Below are 16474 nucleotides of genomic sequence, written 5' to 3'. Positions count from 1 at the left end.
TGTGGCTCAGTAAAGATCACATACAGTCATTCTGAATTTTAATTGAGCTAAGGCATATAAAGGTAATAGCACAGTGGTCAGCACATTAAAGTGCTCAGCACTTGTTAGTCACCATCATCCCCATCATTATCAACACTATCATCCTTCTCTTCCTCTTTCTAATGTTGAAATTAGATTTACGTTCATAAATAGGCAATGCTGATTAACAACTTCTTGAAATGTAGTCGACTAATGGTTCTATTTCTATAGATAAAAATAGTCTCCAATAATAATACTAACAATAACAATAATAATAATAATAGAAGATACATTTTATTAAAAGCTAACTATGTGCCAGGCCCTGTTATAAGCATGAAATGTGCATTACCTCATTACAGTCTTGAGAAAACTGAGATACAGAGGTGAAGTGACAGTCCCAAGACCTCACGGTAGTAAGTGACAGAGTCAGGTTTGAGCCCAGGCAGTCAGATTCAAAAAACATACTTTAAAGACCCTACGCTTGCTGCCTCATTAAAGAGACCTTTCCTGAGTGTCTATCATAGGCCAGACACTAGTCAAGGACTTTATAAGTATTAACCTAATTACTCTCACAACAACCTTTATGCTGTGGGTGTTAAGAACTGTGAAGGGTCTGAGATTCACCCTACAAGAACGTTAGCAAGTTAGCCTGCCACCATTTTATGGATACTGATAGAAGTATCCATAGGTTAGAGACCAAAGACAATGTATTACTCATAGCAATAAAAGTAGCCAGAGCATCAGAATTTTTGTGCCAATTTCCCAAACCCCAATTCCCACAGAGTGGTGAGCAGAGAGCCAGATAACACCTGTACACATAGTGGGTTCAGTTCCAGGAGACAACTGAGCTTGGAGAACCTGAATCTTTTATCATGGTCAGTAAGCATGCCTAACCTTTGCTCTGGAGGAGGCACAGTCTCCATCTTCCACGGCTGCTCATTCTACAGACATTCTTGGAAAGATAATTCAAAACAAAGGGCAGTAAGTGCCTTGTTCACAAGATGTGTGGGAATGAATGACCCATGGAGAACTGTCTCTCAACGACAGGGATGATAAGTCTTATGCAACCTGCTCAAGGTCACACAGCCTGGTTGGAATTTCTGCTCTGCCTCTTCTTTGCTATGTGATCTTGCTTCGTATATATAATCTGTGGATTCTAACTCCTTAATATCTTTACTTGTGTCCCAACCTCTCTGTTTCCATTGTCTCTCTTATACCAGACTTGTGCGACTTCTTACCTGGATCATTGTACCAGCTTCTGACTACCTTAAGCTTGCTCTCCTTCAGTTTCTCTTCCAGATTTTGACCAGGGTCATCTTTCTAAAGTGCAAATGTGATTGTCTGATTCCCCATCCTTTAAGTCCTTTAATGACTCTCTCCTATTTATAATGCTTGTCATGGTGTATGCAATCCTTACACATTTGGCCTCTGTCTTCCTTTCTTATAGCGCCTGCTAGAATTAACTTCTGCTAGAGCTAATTACAGCTCACAATTTTTCAGGCTTCTATGCACTTACTTGCAGGTATGGTTCCCTTTGCTTGGAAAATCCTTTCTCTTCCAGAGCATCTGGCAAGTTCCATCAGCTTTTAAGAATCTCACACATGACACAAGCTCTGTGAAACTTTGTCAGAATCTCTCTCCCTCCCACCAGTCAGATTACCCACTCCTTCTTCCCTCTTCTTTCCTTTCCCCGATTCATACCCTTTTGCTATTTTCTTCTCTCTTGTGTCTGATTCATTCAGATCCCACATCCCCAGTCACCCATGTCCTGCCAGTGGCAAAGACCTCTGATCTCCAGGGTGTATGGGCATTTCATTGCCATTTCTGGAGTCTTGAGCCTGCATTTCTGAAGTGTGGCTTGTCATTTCTCAAAATTGAGTGATGCTTTGACTCCTAAAACATGCAGATATCAGTGGTTGCCTGGGGGTAGAAACTAGAAGTAAAGATTGACCGGAATGGGCATAAGGGAAACTTTGGAGTTAATGAAAATGATTTATATATTGATTATGGTGCTGGGAACAGTTTGGGTCAATGGGATAGAAGCTGAAGTCGCAAGGCAATTTTTTTTTTTTAAGGGAACAGACTCAGACTCAGCAAACACATGTCCTTCTGCCTCTTCTTTGTTTCTGCCTGCATCTTGGAAGCAATGGTAAAGGAAAAGCAGGCATCTTATCACCATGAGGCAACAAGAAAATAAGAAAGATGACAGAGGAGAAAACAAGAGTCTGGGTCCCCAACGGCATCATGGAGTCTTTTTAGCAGTTCTCAGTAGCCGCCTGCAGATGCTTCATTTGTGCATAAATTGTTTAAGCCATTGTTTTTATGATTCCTGTTGCAGGGACCTGAGTGCAGTTTCTAACTGATACATCTTTTGAAGTTGTGTGTCTACACTGGCAAAAGTCAGAGAATCAATGAATAATGTATTCAATCAGTGCAAATCACCCAACTGACTTGGGATTTTGACTGAAGGCAGTCAAAATCATGTGCTTGCCCCACCCCTTCTGCAATGAGTGGAATTCATTGCATTTGCTTTGTCTTCTTTGCCTCTGCTGATGTGGATGCCTCTTTCTTGTTCTCAGGCTTCTGCTCAGCTGGAAATCAGGCCCTCCCTAACTCCACAAGGTGGAACAAGTTCTAATGCAATCAGCCCAGGCCAGCCCTGGGGATTTGCTTTTTGTTCTTTATTTTTATATAAAAATCTGCCAACCGGAACCAAAATAAATCAATAGTGGCTAAACATGGAGGTTCCTCTTTTCAAATTTCTTTGAGCCCCTTAAGAAATCTGAAAACAAGAATGAAAGAGGTTTTATCAGGGGTCCTCGTGGAGGCTGAGAGGTGAATGGTAACTGCCCTAGGGTGGGAGCAGAGAAAAACACACATTCTTCATTAAGCCTTGCCCTACCTGCCTCACCAGCTCACCTTGATGCCTGGCTCCTTCCCAGGCATGGCAGAGGGGAAGACTTGGGTCCAGCCACGCTTAATCTCTGATAGAGGACTCACAACGTGCACACACTTGAGCTGGAAACTAGTCTATGGAAGCTAGTTCCTCTTCCATGAACAAGAAGTCCAAGTGCTTTAACCTTTGCCTGATGGTGCCCTAAGTGCAACCTCTTTATCTCTTTCTCCTCCCCATGGCCATGTCTGTCTGTTTCCCTTGCCAGCTCTGAGCTTTCACTCCATGTCAGCTACTGGAGACTCATGCCAGGCTGGAGACCCCAAGAGGAAGCACTTGTGGTCCCATTCTCACAGGCTTCTGGCGATTGGAATGTCCTGGGCAGGCAGAAGACAGCTGTTTGGGAATTACATTGACAATGCTTTATCCCAAGAGAAGCTGAGTTTGTCAGTCTGATGAAAAGGGAGATTGGGAGTGTGTGTTTTGACTCCACTCCCCATTGAAGTCTGATGCAGACTTATGAACTACATCCAGATTTTGGGACATTGTTTCTAGTGGACACCAAATCCTCCAGTGACTACTCCATTCCTACCCCACCCAATCATATTCTTGCCCACCTTTGCTCATGCCCTCCTTTGGTTCTATCCTATTTAAATTCAACATCACTTCAATCCCTAGAGCCAAATGATCTTCACCATCTTCATGAAGCCATCAGAGGAAACCCCAGTTTGCAGTGGTTTCTCTTTCTCTGGCCTGTTGAATGTTGGACCCTCCGCTCACTTGGCAATGAACCCACAGAGCCTTGATGATTTCTCTTGTCCTGAGTATGTTTTTTCTCATCCATCAAAGTGTGAGCTCTTATAGGCTGCACCTCTGTGGTATAATTAATGGTCTTACAGGGCCTCAACCGTGTGGCACAGCAGAGGCACTGGCCCTGGGACAGTTTTTAGACAGCTTTGCAATTGTCCACACTATAAGAGGTTTGGCATTATAGAAGCTCAGGTTCAAATCTCAGCTCAGCAACATCTAAGGTCTATGACTCTGGTCAAAGTCCTACGTCCCCTGGGCCCTGTTTCCCTCAGTTCCCAAACAAAAGGGCTTAGCCCAGAACCAGACCCCCAGCAACTGTTGACTAAATGGAGGTTATTGTTAGGATAGATCTGGACATTTCTTTTGTTCATTCTTCTAATCTACTTCACCCTTCGGACAAAATTCCGGTTGCTGGTGTGAAGATACTGCTAATTTTTTACTAACATGAAGCTGATGTATGACATGTTGGCAGTTATGTTTCAGTTGTTGAAGACCACAGGTCACACAGTGGTGTTACATTTGAAAATGAGACACAGTCACACCATGGATATGGGTTTAGCATGTCAGCTTAGCACTTAAGGAGCTATTTATTTCTTTGTAGAGAACCATACCTACAGTTGAACTATTCTGATACCAGGTAAGTAATATTTTTTTTTATAGTTTCTTTAGAAAGATAACTGTATCTATGGTAAATAAAGAAGATTAGTATAATGTCCCCCACTCAAATATGCATATATTATGCAAATGTAAACAAGTCTAAAAGCAGTTAATCTGAGAATGAAATGTAAAGAAAGAAGTGCTACAGATTTGTGATACTCAAAGTATGATCTAAAGATAAGCCAAATTGGCATTGTCTGGGAGCTTATCTGCAATGCAGAACCTCAGTTCTCTTCCTGAACTGAGATCAATAGCTTGTCTTGACTTAATCCTGAATTAGAATCTGCACTTTGACAAGATCTGCAGGTGACTTGTGTGCACACAGAGTTTGAACAGGAGAAACTTTAACAATCTTTAAAAAAACAACAAAAGGTCTAAGATACAATTTGGTCCCTCTTGTGAGCCTTAACTGCTGTCATGCCCTGCTTGATGGGACTTCAGAAGAGGCTGTTCCTTTCTCTCTTGATTTATGCTTCATGAGAATCCTAAATAGAAAATGGAAGCAGTTATTGTTCCCGTAGTCCTGACCCTCAATACGTTTGACCACCATGCTTTAGGTAATTGATTCTAGAAGGATGAAGTTGTGACTGTGTTAAAAAAAACATTAACATCTATATCTCTTAGTGGTGGTAGAAGTAAATAGGCTTGTAATTCGTTTATTCATCAACGATCTTACTTCCCATCTGGGCATTGGGCTAGGCCCTGAGAGAAAAAAAGGGGCAGAAGATGGCCCTTGCTGTGCTTGTGAGGAAGGCAGATGTAAGAAACAGATCATGACAGGCCCATACATGGGTAAAATGACGGGGAGGCAAAAAGCAGGGAGTGACTTTGATCCCTCCGCCATATTGCTGAGAAAGCTCTTCTGCCTTTTTCTACCCTGTAGTAAGGAAGACCTGAGGAGGCAGCAGTTAAAATAAAAAGACACCCACAAAAGACCATGGGGAATTCAACTCACAAAACCCCCTTTTTGAGCAGTCCCTCCTCTCAAGCAGGTACAACAACTTTCTATATCTTTATTAACCCTTAATTCCGGGGACCAAAAATGATGTCTTTAAATTTGTTTCCTCCAGAAGCTTGCTTGCCTTGACTTTATTCTTACTATAATTTCTCTACTAGATTTTTCTAAACATTTTACAGCATCTCCACTACAATTAGATTGGGAAACAAAGAAATAAAGCTTATCGGTGATTTATGCCAATATCTGGCAATACCGTGGAAGAGATGTTATGATTAGGCAATTTTCATTACTAAAAACACTAAAGCACAATAAATTAATTCAATGTTGTGCACTTATCTATTAGACACCTTACTATAGGAGTATAAAAATGTTAATTATTCATTATCATCACTCTGATTATTTGTTGTGGCTGATAATTACATTGAATATATTTTATATCAGTAATAACCTTCTGTCTACATTTACAACATGTCGTATCTTGGGGGCTTGTCAAGTTTTTTCCCCAAGCCTTTCCTTTATTAAGACACAGACCTCAGGAGTACATAACCTTTATGTTGAAGGCTGATTTTCTTCTTTCATATAAAGAGCAAATATTATAGATTAATTAATCCAGGATGATTATAATTTAATCACTCTTCCTCTGGCTTCACAAGGGATTTGGCTTTTATTCAGTTGCTCATTCATATTGTTATGAAGAATAAATGCAGTCATAAAATATTTGTGTGCTATGAATTCACAGAACAACTAACCTGAGAACCTAGAGGGAGGCACGCGCCAGCCAAGCACTCACTTGAGTTTTACACCACGTGATCTTAGCCTCAAATACAAGCTGGTGACCCACAGGTCAAGGGATTTCACAAGTGCAAGAGAGCTTGGTCCCTAACCCAGCTGAATTTGGAGTAGTTCAACCACAAACAAAATATTTCAGTCTCTAGCCGGGCTTGGTGGCTCAGCCTATAATCCCGCGCTTTGGGAGCCTGAGGTGAGTGGATTGCCTGAGCCCGTGGGTTCGAGACCCACCTGGGCAACTTGGCAAGACCTCATCTCTACAATAAAAATCAAAAATTAGCCGGGCGTGGTATCGCGCACCTGTAGTTCCAGCGACTTGGAAGGCTGAGGCAGAAGGATCGCCGGAGCCCAGCAGGTCGAGGCTGCGGTGGCCGGGAGTGGCCACTGCACTCCAGTCTGGGCGACAGAGTGAGACTCCAACTCTAAAAAAAAAATATTTCAGTCTCACAAAATTTACCTGGCTCATACTATATGCCAAGAACAGAGTTAAATTATGAGAATAAACTATTTACTAACTGCTTGATCTTGGGACCCCCCAGGTGAATCTCTCTTGCCTTGGTTTCCTCTTCCAGAATAACAGAATCTACTTCACTGGGTAGTAAGGATCAAGTCAGTTAATAATATATGTTGAAGGGCCTTGAGTGGTGTCTAGCACTGGCAAGCACCCAACACATGTAAGCTGTAATTATTGCTATTATTATTCAGATGCTGTTTGTCTTATTGAAGTGGAGACAGATGTATAAGAAGTAGCACAACAAATTGTTCCCATATAGTGCTCAGAGTCTATGGAAAGGCACAAATGAAGAATGAGGTTGATCTGCTTGGGGTGGGATGGGTTAGGAAAGACTTCAAAAAGGAAGAGTCCCTCAAAGCTGATTCACACAATGAATATGTCATGTAGGTCCACTGTTAGGTGGTGGTGGACAGGTGGGGGCCATTTTGAGAAGAGAGTGAGCTGCCAGTAGAGGCTGTAAGCTTGTCCGTCACTGTGGGGATACAGTCAGCTGGCTGTGCCAGCAAGGACCAAGTTGTGTGGAGACAAATATTGTGGGACGGCAGCTTGGACCTCACCCTGAGGGCACCAAGGAGCCCTTAAAAGGTCTTCAGTAGGGGAGTCTCAAATCAGACTAGTATTGCAAGAATGTCCTGCTGTAGCCTGTGTGTGGGATCAAGCAGGAGGTTAGCTGAGAGTCGATAGAGGAGAAGATGGATGGCAGCTGTGAAATCTGAACAGAGACAGAAAATGTGGGCTCATGGTGCAGAAGTTGTACAGGGCCATAATTAACTCCACAACTGGTCCAAGGATGTCTTCATGTCTTCAAAGATGAGGCAAAGAGGCCCAGCTTTAGAGTTCGGTGTAAAACAGCTGTGTTATTGGTGGGGTCCCCCCTTCCTATAAGACAGAAGAGAATGGAAGAGGACTACAGGCAAAATGTACAAGTGGGAGACAATCACCAACATTCATTATGCACCTACTGTGCGCCTGTATGCCAGGTACTGTACAAATGCTATAAGTAACTTCTAGTACCTTGTTAAATCAATGAGGAAGATACTATTCTGATCCCCATTTTACAAATGATGAAACTGGGGTTCTGATGGTTGCATTTCAGGTCCACGGAGCAGGAAGGTGGTAGCTTAGAATTCTGGAAAAGTTTCCCCCCTCATTCTCATTGTCAATGAAATGAGAATATGTTTCCAGTAATTTTGTAGTGTTTTATTCCATGTCTTAAATGGGAGCCGTTAAAGCCCCCATGCATGGTGGATCCTGTGTGGGTATGGTAGGGGCTCCCGAAAAAACCTATGTGGCTTTTGAGCAGTCGTGGGCCACACGTCATGTACGGTTTAAACTGTAACCACTGTAGGAAATGCTGCTCCGTTGAGGTGTGTGTTCTCCCTGGACGAGGGTAGGCTGGATTTCGAGGGACAGTGACATCCCAGCCAGCAGAATAGGACGGCTATTCAGGGAAGTGTGGCATTAATGGGCGGGGCTCTCTAATTCATGGAGAGAAAGACCTATGAGGAGATCGTAGGGTGCATGAAAGGCTCCAGCTGAGAAAACACTTGGGACATCTCAGCTCAGGGCACTGGGGTGACAGGTAGAAGAAAGCAAGTCCCAAGTTTCCTGTCTTTCTGGGCCTCAGCTTCCTCATATGCTAAGTGGAATAACTCTTCACAAGACTGTGATAAGGATTAGTGATTATGCTGATTAACCAGTGACAGGCCACATATACTCCACTAATGTTACTCCTTGTCCCGAGGAGGGGAGTCCAAGAGATAGCAAGATGTGCAGTGAAGACCCTGTGAGTGGCACAGGGTGGGGGTTGGAGGGATGTGGGTTGGGGACACTTTTGGAAGACAGCTTAAAGAGGTTAATTAGCATAAAGAAAGCCCTCAGTAATCAGTTCTCAGTCCTGACTGCATATTAGAATTGTTAAGGGGACCCTAAAGATAATAATGTCCAGGATGCAACTCCAGAGATTGGGATTCTATTGATTTCAAGTGACCCCGGGCATGAGATATTCTAATATGTCCCCAGGGTTGAAACTACCAATTTAGGCAAAGGGTGAAAGGTGACTGTTCAGACCCCACCAGGCATCGGCATGAGTTCCAGGGATGTTGCATTAAGTGCAGACACAATAACAGGCAGCTTTTCAAGAACAGTAACAAAACTTACCAAGCCAAGGAAGTTCCTCCAGACCATCTCCTTGGAGACTCAGCTAGGTGTTCAGTGCTTCCACTGGAGAATGGTGCAAATGTGGATGCTGCAGTTTGGACCAGCTACAAAGTATGGGAAAAATGCCTTCAGAATCTTCTTTGTGTAGAGCTCAGAGATTGGGGAATGGATGAGAAAACCTAGGATGGCACCTTCTGGCCCCACATTCCACTCCTGTGTGATAGAATGTGGTGCAGTTCCTGAGCAGAAGGGATGGCTGCAGAAATAATGACTTCAGCGTGCTCACGACCTGAGCTCTGCACAGTTCAGGGCAGGCCTTGACTAGCTTGGCCTGTTCTACATCTAAGTAGACAACTCTCAACTCTACAGGAGAAGATTTTCCTGTTTATGGATTACGTGTGCTGACTTTTAATTCAAGCCTGGGTTTTTCCACTACTCCACACCCTCTGGGTCTTTCTCCACCTTTGCCTGGACAGCATTCAGACTTCTACAACTCGTACCTGAGCAACAAGAACTAGGATGTCAAACTGCTTCTCAGTGTTCATTTTAGTGCTGAACCTACCACAGGCACCCAATGTCTGTTGATTGACTTGTTGTCATCACCAGACGTTGATGTATAGCTCAAAGAATAAGATAATTATTTTTGAACTGTCTTCTTCCTTCCTATATTGCGCTGATGAGCAAGAGTTGACTGTGATACTTCCTAGATTGAGTAATTGTCCTTTCTACAAGTGCCCACTAAGTTCAGAAATAGAGAACAGAAATTTTCTGTGATATCTTTCTATAATCTTGTTTCAGTTACGTTTAAACCTAATATGTAATCTAGCAGAATTTCTACAATAATCCAACCTGAAGTTTGTTTGTACTACCTACCTATTGAGAAACTATATTTAATAATTATTATATTCATATTCCAATGTGTTTCAAAAAGGTTTGAGAATAAAGGCAAAACCTTATGAGAACAGATGTCTAAACTCAAGTGCTGGAATAAATTTCAGAAACCATCATAGATTAATGAAGGGCTTGTATAATGTTTGATTAAAAAGGATGAGAGTGAGGTAGCTTGGTGGACACAGGAGCCAATTCCTAATTTTGAAAAGGTTATAATGGGTTTGATGTATACATCTGGGAGTCAGTCTGCAGACTGCTATTTATTCTAAGAGAGTAGGTTTGGATTTTAAGAGAGAGGAATTACATAAAAGAAAGTTTTCTCCTAGAAAAAAAAAAAAGATGATGCAGACTTTTTCGGTCCTTAGGATGGGCAAATTATATCCAAATGTTTGGTCATATTTTGGAGCCATTATTTTGGGCAACAAAACAAAATGTTGTGAAGGCTTTTATGGTTTTGCTTTTATGCTCTTGTCTTTATTGAATTATTATTTTATTATTAATTATGCTCTCTCGTAGCATAAAGTAACTGTGGGATACCTGCTACTGTTTCTTCAGTTGTATCTTCTTCCAGACTGTTTTCTTCATCTGCTTCTTTGCAGGTTATGGGCATTTTTTATTTGATCATCAATTAGTAGATGTACTAGTGTTTCTGGCATAGTATGTTCAAACAATTCTTGTGCCATCTATTTTTATCTTTCACATGATTAACCTAGACATGTATGTCTGTCCAGATTTCTGGTTTTTGATGTATTGTGTGTGTGTGTGTGTGTGTGTGTGTGTGTGTGTGTGTGCTTTTAAATCCTTTCAGCTTCTCTGTCTTCCCTCAGAGCTCTATTTTGGGCAGAGTATTACATATCTATTACTTCTTTATGGCTCGATGATGCAGAAGTAAAGAAAGACAGAGACCAGTGCTCCCTAACTGGAAAGTTTGGATTCTGTTTTTCCTTCTGATATCTATCTACATGCTCTACACCAGGGGCTACTCTACTCAGTCAAAGGTTGCATCCCATTCCATAGGATTAGCTAACCTCTCCTCCTGACATACCAGAGTGTTCTACACTATGACAAGCTCCCGTGACATTTCCCACCCGGATATACCCTCCTTCCTCTGTTGAGACTGTAGCAGGATGTCAAGGTCCCTAGTCGCTATGAATTTTTCTTCACTTTCCTAAGACCTGCTCCACTTGACTCTTTGGTCCTCTTCTCTTCAGGCCAGAAAGTGTTCCTGAAATTCTCATAACTTTTAAATTGCCACCTGCCTGTTTGGGGGTATGTGTCAGAGACTCTGACATGATGCTTTCTGCTTGTCATGGGCAATCTTTCTCTTGCCTTGGCCTCCACTTCTGTCAGTTACGGAGTGGGGCGATTCCCCTTTCACTATTCTGTTGCTATTGGTGGGCTAGAGCCAGAGTTCCCAGCGGAAGTTGAGCATAAGTTCCAGTATGCAGGAGAACTAAAGGCAATCTTCCCTGGAAACCGGAGAGAAGATAAGCAGTGAATAATTATAGTTAAAAATTTGGTCCACGTTCAACTCGAATTTAAGTGTTTGCAGTTGTTTAAAATTCTCTAAATTATTGCTTGTTATTTATAAATAGGAATTACAGTTCAATTAATATTCATGCTTTCATCTTTATAAAGAAATGTCTTTTAACAGGAAGCACGTTTGAATAATTTTTAATCTTGCTTTCTCTAACTTGCCAGAAGTGAATCCAATCATTTGTTCATGAAATGAAATCACCCACCACCTTGTGGAAGCTACCAGAATTGCAAGCACATTATAAAAACCTTAAAGGATGGTGGCATGGGTGGTAAATCAACTGGTGAGATATTATAAAGTACTGTGACCCGGGTCCCATCACCTTAGATTCAGAGTTAGTTGGTCTGAAGTGTGACCTTGGCATCATTGTTTTTGGAAGTAGTGCTGATCTTCCTCCTTATTCTTCTCTCTTTGACTGACATTCCTCCCGGCCACATCCTCTCAACCAACCCCATTCCTAGGTTCTCCAGGCTCTCTCTAAGAAGGTTCTCCTCAAATAGTCCAAGTTTGCCATCTGTCCTTCTATCATAATGCTCATTCTTTTCCAACTCGTTGACTAAAAAAATCCAAGTTAAGTTTAACCAGGATTATTGCATGTTAAATGAGAATACCCAAGGAAAATGCCTTATGTCATCCCCAATTACTAGCCTGTGATGGTGATTTTGGCTGGTACAGAGGACTCCATGCCAATTAGACAGGGTCTCTCCACCCACTGGTCCATCTGATTGTTTCCCAAACATGTCTCTTTCTGTTTATTCTTGACACAGGAATTTCCAGCAGAAAGCCACAGTACAATTAGCCCATCCAGCAGACACATAGTTAAGAGATCATTTCTAAAAATCTTATTTGTTTTACCCAACACTTTTGTTAAGTGTACTTGTCGGGAGTTCTCTTTTTCAGAACTTTAATTAGCACTTGATGAAACCTGCTTAATGAATAAGAAATTCCACTCTAGACATTTCCCTTCTAAGAGTCCACTCTTTATGTCATTGCCTCATGGTTCTGCCTTCCTGCAGAAAGCAATACTTTCCGTGGAATGTTGTAAAGGCTTTTATAGTTTTGCTTTCATGCTCTTATTTTTATTGAATTATTATTTTATTATTAATCATGCTCTTTCATAGCATAGAGTAACTGTGGGATACCTGCTACTGTTTCTTCAGCTGTATTTCTTCCAGACTGTTTTCTTCATCTGCTTCTTTGCAGGTTATGAGCAAACAGCCCCAAACATCTACAGTGTTCTCGCTGTCAGATATTTTAAATCTTGATTCATATTTTCAGACTGAATAGAGAAGTCATAAAACATACCTAGGCCAGGAAAAATTTATAAAAGTTGCTTTATGCCCAGGGCTGTAAGAATGCAGTCACTTCTGTTCGAGGGGAAAAATGGCTACTTCAATTGGTGCTATTATTAGTCATTGTTCATTGGGACCTGAAGGTTATAACTTGCATGACTCGCCCTGGCCACGCTGTACCTCTGCATTTTCCCCAAAGAGCTACAGAGGGTTTGTGCATGAGGGACAGTCAAAGACTAAAGTCTACCAGTGCTTTTTCTCTCTTCTTTGGTTTTCTGGCTGTTCCCGGGGGGAGGCGCTGACACCTGGTCTTTCTCCTTCTTTCCCAGTTGCTTTCTCCAGACTAAAAGGCAGAGCACAGCAGGAAACAATTCTTCTTCAGAACCCATCTTTCTCTCTCTTTCTTCTTTCCTACCCTCCCCTTCCACGCACCCCTCTCCCCCAGCCACCTTCACATCAATGTCCCCAGTAGAGTCCTACAACAGACAACACAAGCACATGCTTCGAGATCAGCAAATCCAGGGCACAAAAGCCATGAAAATGCCAACAAAAGTAGAATGTGATGTTGTGAAAGTCTTGAAGGGAATTGGAGGTGGGAGTTGAGAACTGCATTGCCTTGTCTTATTCTTATTGTATGAGCTGTTGTTGGCTCTCTTTTGGAATTGCTTATGGGGGCCCTGTAACTTTTTTCAGTTTTGGTCACCCAGTGGTATGATACTGCCGATCGTAGTACTGGCACAAGTTGCTCAGAGAAAGAAAAGATAAAAAGAGACAAGTATACCTGGGAAAGACTCCTAAGAGTACACAAGTCTCACAAGAGCCTTTAGGAATGTGTTGCGTTTAGACAGAGCCAGAAGTTTGCAAAAGTTTAAGCCTGTCTGTCTTCCAACTACTTTGATTCCTTCGGCCCCAAATACAGCTGGAGCAAAATGGGACAGGCCTCAACCCTTGTGCTTGACCCGCTGGCAGACATCACTGCTGTTCTGTGAAGGCCCCAAAGTCTGTGACATCTCTGGAACATGGAGAAACACCTGGTCCTGCTGAATCCACATTCAGATAATTCCCCAGCCTAATGACAAAACCCCTGTGGCGTCAAAGCAGCAAACGCTGGGAGGCTAATGCATGGGTTGCTTTCAAATCATTAATAACAATGACAATGCTAATAACATTAGTGTGGAAAAAGAAGAAAGGGGAGGAAAAGAATGACTGTGCTCTTCACTTAGGTCTTCTAATCTGTCATTCTTGGAGCCTTCTTGTTTTATAGCCAGTGGGAGGTGGTTTTCCTGGCTCTGTTTTTTCGCCTCTGCATCCCAGACACAAGTGTGAAGAGGATAGGCATGCTTGCTAGTGGGTCCTGGAACAGGGTCTTGCAGACCTTCAGAATATTTGCCTGAAAGTCACAGAAGCCAGGAGGGCAAGGAAGCAGGGTTAGAATAAGGAGAAACTCAAGTCATTCTGCAAAAAAGATACCTGCACACGTATGTTTGTTGTAGCTTTAATTACAGTAGCAAAAACATGGAACCAACCGTATTGCCCATCGAAGCTGGACTGGATAAAGAAAATGTGGTACATATACATGATGGAATATTATGCAGCCATAAAGAAGGACAAACATGGACTTTGCAGCAACTTGGATGAATTTGGAGTCGATCATACTCAGTGATTTATCACAGAAACAAAGAACAGTGTTCCATATGTTCTCACTCATAAACGGGCCCTGAACAATTGTAATGCTATAAGAAAGCAGTTGGCAGTAGTGGGAAACTGTCAGGGGAAGGGCGTGGGATTGGCAGTTTTGGGAAACTGCTAGGGGAAGGAGGGGCATACCTCATCAATAAGGGTATCTGCATGACCAGTGTTTATATACCTAACCCTGAAATGTACCCCACATCCTTATAATAAAAAAAAATTTAAGTAAAAAAAAAAAAAAGAATAAGGACAACCTCACAGCACAGACACCAGGAACAGACACCCTGAAGCAGAGAGGACTGAGCCTCCACTCGGGTGCTGAAGGGTCGCTAATTAACATATGCAGCACATCAGCTACTTATCCTTTTTCTTGCCCTTAGAACACTTCTGCTCTCTTAGCAGTTTTCCAGTTTACAATATATGGTTATCAACTCTAGTCACCACGATGTACACTAGTTCTCTTGAATTCATTCCTCCTGTCTCGCTGAAACTCGTGTCTCCCCAACCTCTTCACCCCAGCCTCTGGTAATCACCCGTCTAGTATGCTTCTGCGAGTCTGACTTTTGTACATATAACAAAACATCATGTTGTATATCATAAATATATATAACGTTGATTTGCCATTTAAAAATAAACTTCAAAAGAGAAATAAGTATTCACATTAAAAGTAAAATAAAAGGTAATTGTTTTGGATCAAACCATCAACCCACCAGCCTAGCATCCCAAGTCTTGTGCAAAACAAAAAAATGGAGACCGTTTCCTCCATAACCTCTCCCCAGCCTAATGAGAGTTTCAGTCTCCCCATGAGACACCCTTTGCCCACATGACCTTTACCTGGGAGCCTAGACTCAACATTTAAGAGACTCCTTGAGGTTTTACAGTTGAAACCTCTCTGGTGCAGTTGGGCACATACCTCAGCCAGAATCACTCTGTTCACCAAGGCCAAATCAGGACCAAAACCCAGGACTTCTTGTCTTGAAATCTTTCCACCGTGTCAACTCCACTGTTGTTCTTTTTCTCTTCCATAACCTGTTTCTAATGGAGGATTTTTAATTCTTTCACTTTGAAGTGTAAATCACTATTTGCTTAAAAATGTCGTCCTTCTATTAACCTTGTATGAAAGGAACGAGGTTCCAGTTATAAAATAAGAGAAAATGTCTTCTAGAAGGTGGCTCTTGAGCTAAATTCTAGAGAGGATGGGATGGTAGGGAGATGCATCGCTGACAAAATCAGCAAATTCAGCAAAGGTGGAGGGGCAAGAAAGGACCTGCCTTCAAGATGAGAACAAGTATGAAGGCTGCTGGAAAATCTGAGAATGAATTCTTCCCAAAGCCTCAGTTAGTTTTTCTATCATCCCTAGGAACATTTACACTTTAACAGGTCCTCTGAATGACAGTCAAAGCTCTAGTGTCAGCCATCCCAGCCAATGGCTGGCCAGTGAAGGAAATGCTTCAGACAGATCCCTTCTAGCCTGTTATGAAACTCCCTCCTGACATCTCTTTGCTGGTATGTTTTATTCCAGCCTAATGGGTCCTGAGGCATTTGAAACTCTCGGCAGGTGGGGAGAAGGTCTCAGAGGCTTTCCTGGGTAGGTGAATTTTAGGAGACAGCTCAGGGTTGCGGCTAAAAACAGATTCTGAAGTCACATGGCTTGAGCTCAGATCCCAGTGGCCTTGGATGAGTATCTCAAACTCTGTATGCCTCAATTTCCACTTCTGTAAAGTGGTGTTATTTGTACCACTTTATATAATACTACCTACCCTCTGCCTTGCTCAGAAGATTAAAGGTTAATAAACTTAGTACAGTGCCCGGTATAAAATGATGACAGTTATTTTTGCTGATGATACTGATCTCTTTTTCCCCAACCCTTCTTCTCTTCTATGAAGACTAAACAAATCATAATCCTCCTATTTGAACAACATTTTACAGTTTGCAAGTACTTTCATATACACAAGTTTATCTGGCCTTTAGCAAGGGTTGTTAATAGATTAAAACAACCAGGTCTGAAGAATTCTTAAGCACACAAAACCAGTGAGACCTCATAAGTGACCTGTCTCGCTTGATTTGCAAACTTACAGGTACATTAGCTTGGGCCATTTCTTGCAATGCCTGTATTAAGGAAAATCAGAACTTAAGCTCAACTAATCAGAAGTAGTCAACAGACTTATAATTATATGACTAAGGACTTCCAGTGGGATAGATCAGATAAAGCAACTTTATAACTGTAACCAATCAAGCATTTTTCTTTGCTTTACTTCTATGTCTG

This window comes from Carlito syrichta, unplaced genomic scaffold (assembly GCF_000164805.1).
Source record: "Carlito syrichta isolate Samal-C Ts95f unplaced genomic scaffold, Tarsius_syrichta-2.0.1 Scaffold315821, whole genome shotgun sequence".
Taxonomy (NCBI): Eukaryota; Metazoa; Chordata; class Mammalia; order Primates; family Tarsiidae; genus Carlito; species Carlito syrichta.
Note: the sequence above shows the minus strand (reverse complement) of the source record.